The 10,243-nt window shown below is 39.5% G+C and overlaps 1 pseudogene; it reads left to right on the forward strand.

The window, feature by feature from the left end:
- The first annotated feature begins 4,618 nt into the window (after nucleotides 1-4,618).
- Nucleotides 4,619-9,852, forward strand: LOC128503591 (rho-related GTP-binding protein RhoG-like; annotated as a pseudogene).
- Nucleotides 9,853-10,243: the final 391 nt, after the last annotated feature.

The raw sequence follows: 10,243 nt of genomic DNA on the forward strand, positions 1-10,243 counted from the left end.
CCCTCCAGCGAGGTGTTGCTGTGCTGCATGATTCGGGTAATTTGTTGGGCACATTGTCAAAATGCAGCAGAGGGTGGATGTCTCTGTCTGTGTGTTTCACACAAAGAGATTCCGTACACAAAGAAAACTTAATAAAAATCACAAGGCCACTTTAAAAGAAAAAGATTAGTGGTGCAAGCGCCGAGCGGGGGAATCTTACAACAATGTAAACAAAGACATTTTATCTAACGTATTGATGTTTTGTTCCACTGATTGTCTTGCTTTTTTGTTTTTTTCACTGCTTGCTTAGGTATAACTATTTTAAGTGATGCTTCGAAACCCCACCTTATCTGTTTACTTAAGTTTAGGTTTTTTTTCGGGGGGTTTGTGTGTGTGTGGGAACTTGCGGATCCGCGATTCTTCAAGAAACAAAACAATTTAAAGTTTTCCTGCCTGCACAAACAGAGATCCAAGGTCAATAGTTACCCCGTGCATTAACGCACAGACTTTTTGTCTGAGAATAAACAAGTGGATGAGTCCAGGTGCGGAAAACAAGAGACCGCATAATAATCCCTTAACATATAACAACACATCCTGCATTGCTCGTTCAATTATCACCTTATCTTCCTCACCCTCCCCGTCAGAGCGTTCCTATCTCATTCCAACACAAATGGCTTGTTCTTGGAAACGTCACATGCTGATCTCAAGACTGAGAAAATTAGCATTTTTTTTAGAAGCGTGTGAGAAAAAAAGATAAATGCAGATAAAAAGCACAATGTGGTCCCTGAAGCGGATCCGTCACTTTTTCCCGATTCTTAGAATTCTTTACACTAAATAAATGTTTACAGAGTTAAGTGAACAATATACATTAGACACTTACCTGTAAACATACTACCAGGAGCAGTCATTTTAACTTATGTGCATGATTAATCCTCCCCAGTAAGTGATCTCTCACTTGGTTAATTGCCAGTTGGCAACTGGGCCTTTGGGAAACTCCTTGATGTCAGATATATGCAAATGCTGGGAATAACTCAGCCCAAATCCGTGTTACAATTTTAGGATCCCTCCAATTAATTTACAATTTAATGATTATTATTGATCACCGCTCAATGTATTATGTATTGAAAATCTCTTGTGTTGCCTAATTTAGGAAATGTGAACATCCATGGCAGGCAGGCAGGTAGGCAGGCAGGCAGGTAGCCCCCTACTTAAAGTTTTAAACACCTCTACGAGAATACCTGATTCCCATCCAAGCTTTATGGTATATTGAACAGTTAAAACATTCTTGATGCATTTCACAGTCTATACCATAAATCAACATTCTCTACATCTACATTCCACTCATGAGGAGAACCATTCCTCCGTATGCTTAAAGGAGACTTTTTCTTCATTTTAGAAGCCATTATGTCCCATTTTTCTATAGGAGACGATGCAACTCATGTACCTTAGTAGGTGAGACTGTTTGAAATGAATTTATGCTATTATTTTTGCATATGGCGGGGGCCTTCTCAGGACCACATGTATCCATGAGCTTCAGTTTGGAAACCAATGTTATAATTCCCCAGGGTACTTGATGTGTTTCACACTATTTCGACCCTTTTCACCATAGCTTTCTTTACACTCCCCCTAAATATATACATTTATCGATACACAAATGTGTATTACTGAATATAAAATACATGTAGAGAAGATTTCCAGTGTGTATATAATGTCATTCCTACTGTAATGAGGATAGTCTGTCACATAATGTGAACATGTGACTTTGAGAAAGGCCTTTAAGATCGAGTGGACACGTTCTTGTTGTTGTTGGCAAATCCAATAACAATGTAGGGGATGAGGAAGAAGAGGGTTAAAAAATGATCCCTAGTCATCCCAAAAGCGGGATGGTGCATCAGCACAACATGGCGGTGCCAGAAAAAATCAGGACTGTCCTGCTTAAAATGGAACACTTGAGAGGTATGAAAACTGGTGCCTGTTTTCCTCCTGCCAGTTTTCCCATGACATCCGGTACCATTTTGCTCGCAGGTTTCCCATGGGATTTGGTCGGCCACCAGTTTGACGTTGCTCTGTAGTACACTCATTAATTAGAAGAAAGAGACTCCATGACGGTCACTAATGACATGTTCCTTTATATGTTTACTTATAGACTCATTCATGTACGACTAATTACAAACTCATTAGTACAATTCCAGATATACAAAACGTAATTAATAGAGAAAGATTACAGATTGATTAAGAGGTCAGCGGCTGTTGTTGAAAATATATTGTATGCTAAACTATTTATAACATAACTAATGTTAGATAGATTTATCGATATTATTAATTAGCAACTCATTAACAGTGATTAACCTGAATGAAAACATTTAAAAAATAAAAACAATAAAGCTACTTGTTGATTTTTTTTGACATCTCTAAAATTAGAGTTCATGGATCATATGTACAGATTCATTATTGAATAATAACAATTCACATGTTGCTAATGAACACATGTAACATACTAGTAAAAACTCACATGTAAAAACTCACATGAGGGACTGGAAAGTATGGCCGATATGGCAACCCCAATCATGGACGGGTCTGCTACCTTATCATCCTCAAATGACCTGGCGTGTTAGACCAAGGACTAACAAAGTTTTGGCCCTGTATACCCAACACACCCCTAGGCTTGTTTGAGTTTTGTTCCTTAGCCTTTTCTCTATGATCAGGTGTGGTACCTGTGGGGAACACTTGGTCCTCGAGTCTTCAGGCTGGGGAGGCTGAGAAGCTGAGGTCTGCTTGGGGCTGTGTTTTTGTGGGGGTTGTATAAAATCACTTTCACCATTCTGATTCTGCTTTCTAACACTGTTCACACACTCACTTTTGTATTGCATGTGTGGTTTTTGCTCTGATTTTTGCACTGGAAATTGTCCCCAAAGACTTCTTCAGTGTGTGGTGGATTTAGTCTTTTGGCCTCCACTCCTCCTTGAAGACTGGCAGACTTAAACCTCACGCTCACCCCTCACCCTGGAAATGTGCTGCCTTTAATAAATGGAGATTCCGGGTACTGGCATTATCTTATTTTTAGGCACCATTCATTTAATGTTGGAGATACCAGTTCTGGCATATTCTCTGTTCCTGAGAAGGACCTGAGACCTCAGCTTTCACTGGCATTTGCCAACTGTGGTTAACAAATGGTTCTGGTAGTAATATTTTAGAGACCATTATATATATAATATATTCTTAATCATATTGGGGGGAGAATTTTGACTGACATTCTATTACAGCTATGGGGAATATGTTGTTGGTGCCATCCTGTGTGACACTGGGACATTCTAGGATTAATTACAAGGCTGAGGGCCCAAATAGAAAGAAGGCCCTGCCATGGGTTAGTTACAGAACTGTGCATACATACCCACTTACACATACATACCCACTTACACATACATACCCACTTTACACATACATACCCACTTACACAATCATACCCACTTTACACATACATACCCACTTACACAATCATACCCACTTTACACATACATACCCACTTACACATATATACCCACTTACACATACATACCCACTTATACATACATACCCACTTTACACACACATACCCACTTTACACATACATACCCACTTTACACATACATACCCACTTACACATAAATACCCACTTTACACATACATACCCACTTACACACACATACCCACTTTACACACACATACCCACTTTACACATACATACCCACTTTACACACACATACCCACTTTACACACATACCCACTTTACACATACATACCCACTTACACACACATACCCACTTTACACACATACCCACTTTACACACATACCCACTTTACACATACATACCCACTTACACATACATACCCACTTTACACACATACCCACTTTACACATACATACCCACTTTACACATACATACCCACTTACACACACATACCCACTTTACACATACATACCCACTTACACATACATACCCACTTACACATACATACCCACTTACACAGTTCTCTAATATGACATCATTGTATGTTGTGAAGCAGGACTGGACTGGCCATGCCCGGTGGGCCTCTGGCCATTGGCACCCCATGATCAATGTGCGGTAAGCATAACGATGTAGAGTGGCTGCACATAAACAGATGTTGGCTGTCATCAGGTGGCATTAAAGTGCCAGGGCCCCCTAGTGATTGCCAGTTCGGGCTGTGTTGGGAAGTGCGCAAGGGTGACCACACTAGCAAATTTTCTCAGGGCACATGATGCCAGACCCCTTTAGGGTCTTTTGAACCTTCTTTACACCCCTGATGTCCCCGTTCTCCAGGAACTTATGGGGTGGGAGGCTTGGCAAACCCACGCCCCTACTCCAAGATTCACTTCAAATGTCCCCGTGTCTGTTTTTCTTCCACTTGCGATGTATATAATGCGTATAACATGTATATAATATAATAAAATGATTGCAGCCATTATCCCATTTGTGGGAATAAATGATTCTTTCGAAAGCTGTGGCCATGCTGCCCCCTGCTGTGCATTGCAGGTAGTGTCGAATCTTTGGAAACAGCACCGCACGCTATAAACTACATTTACATGAATGCTTTGCGGCGGGTGTGGCTCTAGTCTGGTACCCGGATGTAGGACTTTAGGGAACTTCCCACTGCCGGTACAGGAAGTGGCTCGGCGCGAGAGAGAGACTAGGAAGTGGCTGAGAGACGGTGAGTTAGAGGCCCAGGGGCGGCGGGAGAATGGTTAATGGATCGGTGGGTTACTGGGTGCCGGTACCGCCACTTGTGTGTCTGTGCGCTGAAAGTTTACATTCTCAGGCTTTAGGTAGGTAGTTGGGGCGGTGGGTAGGTTTAGATGGGGCTATTAATGGGCAGGGTTTGGGAGGGTGTTTCTGTCATATGCTTTGAGTTAATTGGAGATGGTGCAGTTGCTGTTTTGGGTGCTACCATTAGTGAAATATATATATATATATATATATATATATATATAATGTTATGGCTAATTAAAATCTAATGACTTATTCCAGAGTGGAAAAATGGGTCTTGTGTATATAAGAATTATCACTGGCATGGAGGACAGGGTACACACCTATAGAAACATTGACTAGAAACATATAGGAATGAAGAGGGTACCTCCACTTTATTCAACCAGCTTTTCAGTGATGTGCATTATCTCCCCTTTGTTATATTTAAATGGTGCTTATACCTGCTGGCTAGTTATGGAATTGGTAGTTTACTAGTAGTCCACAGATGATGTACCAACCTTCATGGATCTGTATATTTTCCTCATCACAATGAAAAACTGTCTGTAAAGTTCTACTTAGAAGGCCCTGTCTGCTTACATGATCTTATTTCTGACGGTTTTCATAGTTCCGTCCGAATCAGGACTGTTGGCAACTATGAACTGTATTGACGCAATACTCTGCTACTGATTCACTCTGGAAATATATACACCCATGCATGTATGCTTCTGAAATTTAGGTCACCTTGTTTATAACACACGGGCACAGCAAAAGCCTCGCACTAAATAAAAAAATTTAATGCTGTTGAAAAAAAACAAACCTTAAGCATACTAGATCTTTTCAATAGTTATGTGCAAAGTTGTGATGTCAAGAAAGCGTGGAATTTATTTTATTTATTTTTACATTTTAAAAAGCATGCCGGGTATTTATTGCTCTTTACGGTTTTTATATGGTTAGTTACTGTTTTGTTCACACTTTAACTCCCAAATGTGAGAGAACCTGCATTCTGCTCACAAGAATTTAAATTAGACCATATAAATAACTAAGGCTTTTGTACAAACAAAATTATTTGCTCTGTGTGTGAATGTTAAGCGTATGTAATAAATTATATTTATATATGTACCCACTTATTAAATCCGTGCCAGCTATGCCTATCTCATAATAACACCACAAATGTGGGTGTCTCCTTATTTAAAGTATTTGGCTGTAGTGGCTAAAGTATTTACTAATCCCCTTTTCATTATGAAGGACTAACCCTTCACTCGCAAAAATGCGTGAGCTGGCCCTTCACGATGCACAGATCATTAGATGAGGTTACTTTAAACTATACATCACACAGGGCCAGACAAGAAAGCTAAAGCCAGTACGCATGGCCCATTCATTATGCATAGTGAGATTAAACCACCTCTCTGCTGCAAACTTCCCTGTTATTCACTAAGTTGCTTATCCCATTAGTAAGAAATAGCTGATTTATTAAAATAAAAAAGCTTTCACAGGGAAGAGATGGCCCATTACCCATTTTTTAACTGTTCTAATTATAGCTATCATCATATATAATGGGTTTGAAAGGCAATTTTTGAATGAGTCAGCCCATGGAGAACCTGCAGTAGAGTTGGATAACTGATTGAAGCAGAAATGTTTATATTGCTGGAGGGCTAAAGAACTCCATTGCTGGTCTGTATTTGAATGGCAGACCCCATGAATTATTGTCTCTTATCGCGGCAATACTTTCACATTTGCCAACGTTGATGTTTGTTCTGTATTCACTGGGTATCTATTTGGACAAAAAGGATTATAGTAAATATGGCAAGTTATAGCTCTAAATGTTTTGGAATTTCACTGATCAAAAACGCTGATTAGAAAATATATTTTATATGTAGAAAATAGCTTTTTTCATTGGGTTATTCATTTTTTGTGATATTAATGTTTCAACCCCAGATAGTTACATTCACAGCCTTGTCTGTGAACACAACTGGATATTTTGTTACAGCTTCATGAAAATCAGTTGTATTTTCACTAAAGCGGGAGTTTGCAGAAGAGTTTCAGCTATGCATTTTCAATTCCTCCTAAACGAGCTTCTCCTGCCCGCTTAACCCTGCATAATGCATGGTGAGACTTCTTAAATCACCACACAATCTTAAACTATTTAAACTAGTCCTTCATCCAGGATAAACGTGCACATTTTCTATCACATGTTTTGTTGTTTTTTCTTATCTGAAGCTTTCTGTATTAAGTTTGACTTTTTCCTCTCTTATTATTAAATACAGTTTGACTTCATGAAGAATGCAGACAATAAAGTGTGTTGTCGTTGGTGATGGAGCAGTTGGGAAAACGTGCCTTCTCATCAGTTATACCACTAATGCCTTCCCGGAGGAATATATTCCGACTGTATTTGACAACTACAGCGCCCAGATGACTGTCGACGGCAGAACAGTTAGCCTGAACTTATGGGACACTGCCGGCCAAGAAGAATATGATCGCTTGCGCACCCTCTCCTATCCTCAGACCAACGTGTTTATCATCTGCTTTTCTATAGGCAGTCCATCTTCTTATGCCAATGTACGACACAAGTGGCACCCAGAGGTCTCCCATCATTGTCCTAACGTGCCGATTTTGCTTGTGGGTACCAAAAAAGATCTTAGAGGTGACGCAGAAACTATAAAGAAGTTAAAAGAGCAAAGTCTTGCTCCAACCACAAACCAGCAGGGCTCATCGCTTGCCAAGCAGATAGGAGCAGTGAAGTATCTTGAGTGCTCTGCTCTCCACCAAGATGGAATCAGATTGGTATTTGAAGAAGCTGTCCGTGCTGTTTTATATCCTGTGACAAAGAAACACACAAAGAAGTGTGTCCTTCTATAGTGGTGTATGCTCACCATAGAAATGTTGGTTTTTAAAGAAACAAAAATATGGGTTTTAGCACAAGATTGTCGATGGTATCCCCCCTTATCCTCCGCTTGCACTAACAGCTCATATTAACTGTGGGTTGTGTGGAGTAGAATAAAGTCGCTTATAGCTTTCCTAAAAATGAATATGCCAACAAACTAATGCAAAAGTATCAGAGGACGTACAACTTTGTCCCGAACATCCCAAGATGCCCGTACTTGGATACAAATCTCCAAGCTATTACACATGCTGGCCTTGCACTTCTGACTATAATTTTTCTGTTCATCTTATCGCTGCCAGTGATTGACCTTCTACTTTGGAAGAACGTCTTCTATTAATATTTTATTCTTATTTTTTTTTTCTCACTTTGCCACTATTAAAGCTTAACTGTGCAATTTTGGAAGATGCTCTGTGCATGCAGAAAAGTATTCCAAAAATGAATGACCTTGGTGCTCTGGTCTGAGGGACTAAAATATATCTGCAACATGCTTTTTAAACTAAATGCTGGATGAAATTTGTAGACACCGTTGAATTCTGGTTAAACACTGTAACTTCTTTTCCTCCTTCCACAAAGGAAGGTGACATTAACCCTTTGAGTGTCAATAGTAAATGCAGCTTAGATGATCTGGCATTTAGTTGGCCAACAAACTCCAAGTATGTGGTTTAAGACCCTTTTTTTTTCCTTTAACACCATAAGACTCAGGGCTAAAAAAGTGGATGTAAGGCAGAATTTCTTTCCCTTTGTATAAACTTAGTACTTAGGGGGCTGAATTAAAGGGAATATCACAGAATATTGGGAAATAATGCGTTTTAAACTGGTATTGCTAACTAAAATCAGACTGAATTGTTCCCTGGTACGTATTCCAGCCTACAATATTGCCTTGCCTTGCTTATTGCTGCCCCCCAATGTATACTGCCTTGTAGGTGTAAGCAGCGTTTTTTATTTTAGTCATCTTTGGGCTATAATTAGAGAGCCGTTTTGGGGCATATACTTCTAAAAACAGGATGAATGCTATGAAAATTAATTATTTGTCTGCATTGCACCAAAATGACTCCTATAGAATTGTGGTCGGCTGCGTTCTTAGTTTGGCTGGGTTAGTCCACTTGAGACTTTGGTGGGATTGCAGAAACCAGCATGGGGCACATTGTACCGCTGCTGATATTAAGAGCTGGAAATGAAAGATGATGTAAAAGATCTCACAGGTGCTGCTGCGGAGCTAAAATGTGGTCTTGCAGCTCAAGTAAGACGGCCGAAGTATAGCAGATTCCAGCCATATTTGGGTTGGTTTGGCAGAACAGCTTCTTTCATACACAGCACTTCAGCTACACCTCAGCAGCGAAGATGAAACACAGTTTGAAAGCTTTTAGTACGCTTTGCCCGTGCTAGGTTTCAAAACCTCAGAACCAATTTCCTCTCCACGGTTATCAAAGTACCTCACATAGCTACGCTTTGTCAAGTAAATAGGGTTTTTTTTTCTTCTTCTAATGTAATAATCACGTCAAGATTTGCTCAGGCTGCATGCAACGGCAAAAGTTGCAACAAGGGCGAGGCAGCTAATAATAAAAGTTATAATAAAGCCAATTATGCGCTGATTGTACAAGAAAGCATTTTTAAGCCTCTCTCCTATCACTCGCAGATTTAAAGTGCCACTTTACGGTTTTGAAAACAAAATGTACGTATGAACTTTTTTATAGCTTAATAAGCACAGCAGGTGAAACGGCTGTCATATTTTATATATATTTTACACAAATACTGTAATCTGTGTTTTTCTAACTAAGATATGGTACTTTCTTGAATCTCCGCTGTCCGCGTTCCTTACCAAAGAGCAATTTACTAAGGATTTAGAGCACCCTTGCAGGAATAGTACCCAGTGCCTCTTACAATGTGTTTTTCTGCCGAATAAAGGTGGGATCTTCCCACAGCTGGCCCAAGAGATAAACAATGTGAAAAAGGGGATTTGGAACAAGTTGCATTTATCTGGTGTAAACGGAGGATTGATACGGGCACATTGTGTATCTCAGAGGGCTATTCCTCTAATTAACTGAATCCGAATGATCAGAAGACCACTGTAATGTTGTGGAAATCACAAAGATTTCTTTTTCTTTGAGTTAATTATTTTCCAATTTCAGGAATGTATATTTTATGTTTAAAAACTAAATTTTCTAATTCTTAAAAACTCCTCTATCTCATGGTTCGATTCCTATAACATTTATATTTATTTAAAGGACTCCTAATAAATGGTACTTTGGATCCTGTGTCATTATTTCACTCCCCCCCCCCTAAACATGGTTATAAACTGAACGCACTAATAAGGCAAATATGTGCAAATTTTACATCATTGTTGACATTTAAAAAATAATTCTCTGTCAATTAAAAGGCAATCCACTTTAATAGCAGGGAATCAGCGTTGTACAAAGCACGCACTCACGATTGGCACAGCCTCAGACGCGAAGCCCATTGAGAAAAATATTTTTGTCTTGAGACACAAAAGGCAAGCCGTGACCAACATAAATGGGTGGCGTCGAGTAGTTTCGCTTTGCCAACATTTGTATTTTCCCTTTTGTTGTTCCACTTTTGCTGAATTTAGTAACCAAATGTTGCATTAGAGATATAATTCCCAGAACTGTTGAAGGTCCAAACC

Source organism: Spea bombifrons, chromosome 8 (assembly GCF_027358695.1).
Source record: "Spea bombifrons isolate aSpeBom1 chromosome 8, aSpeBom1.2.pri, whole genome shotgun sequence".
NCBI classification, from domain to species: domain Eukaryota; kingdom Metazoa; phylum Chordata; class Amphibia; order Anura; family Pelobatidae; genus Spea; species Spea bombifrons.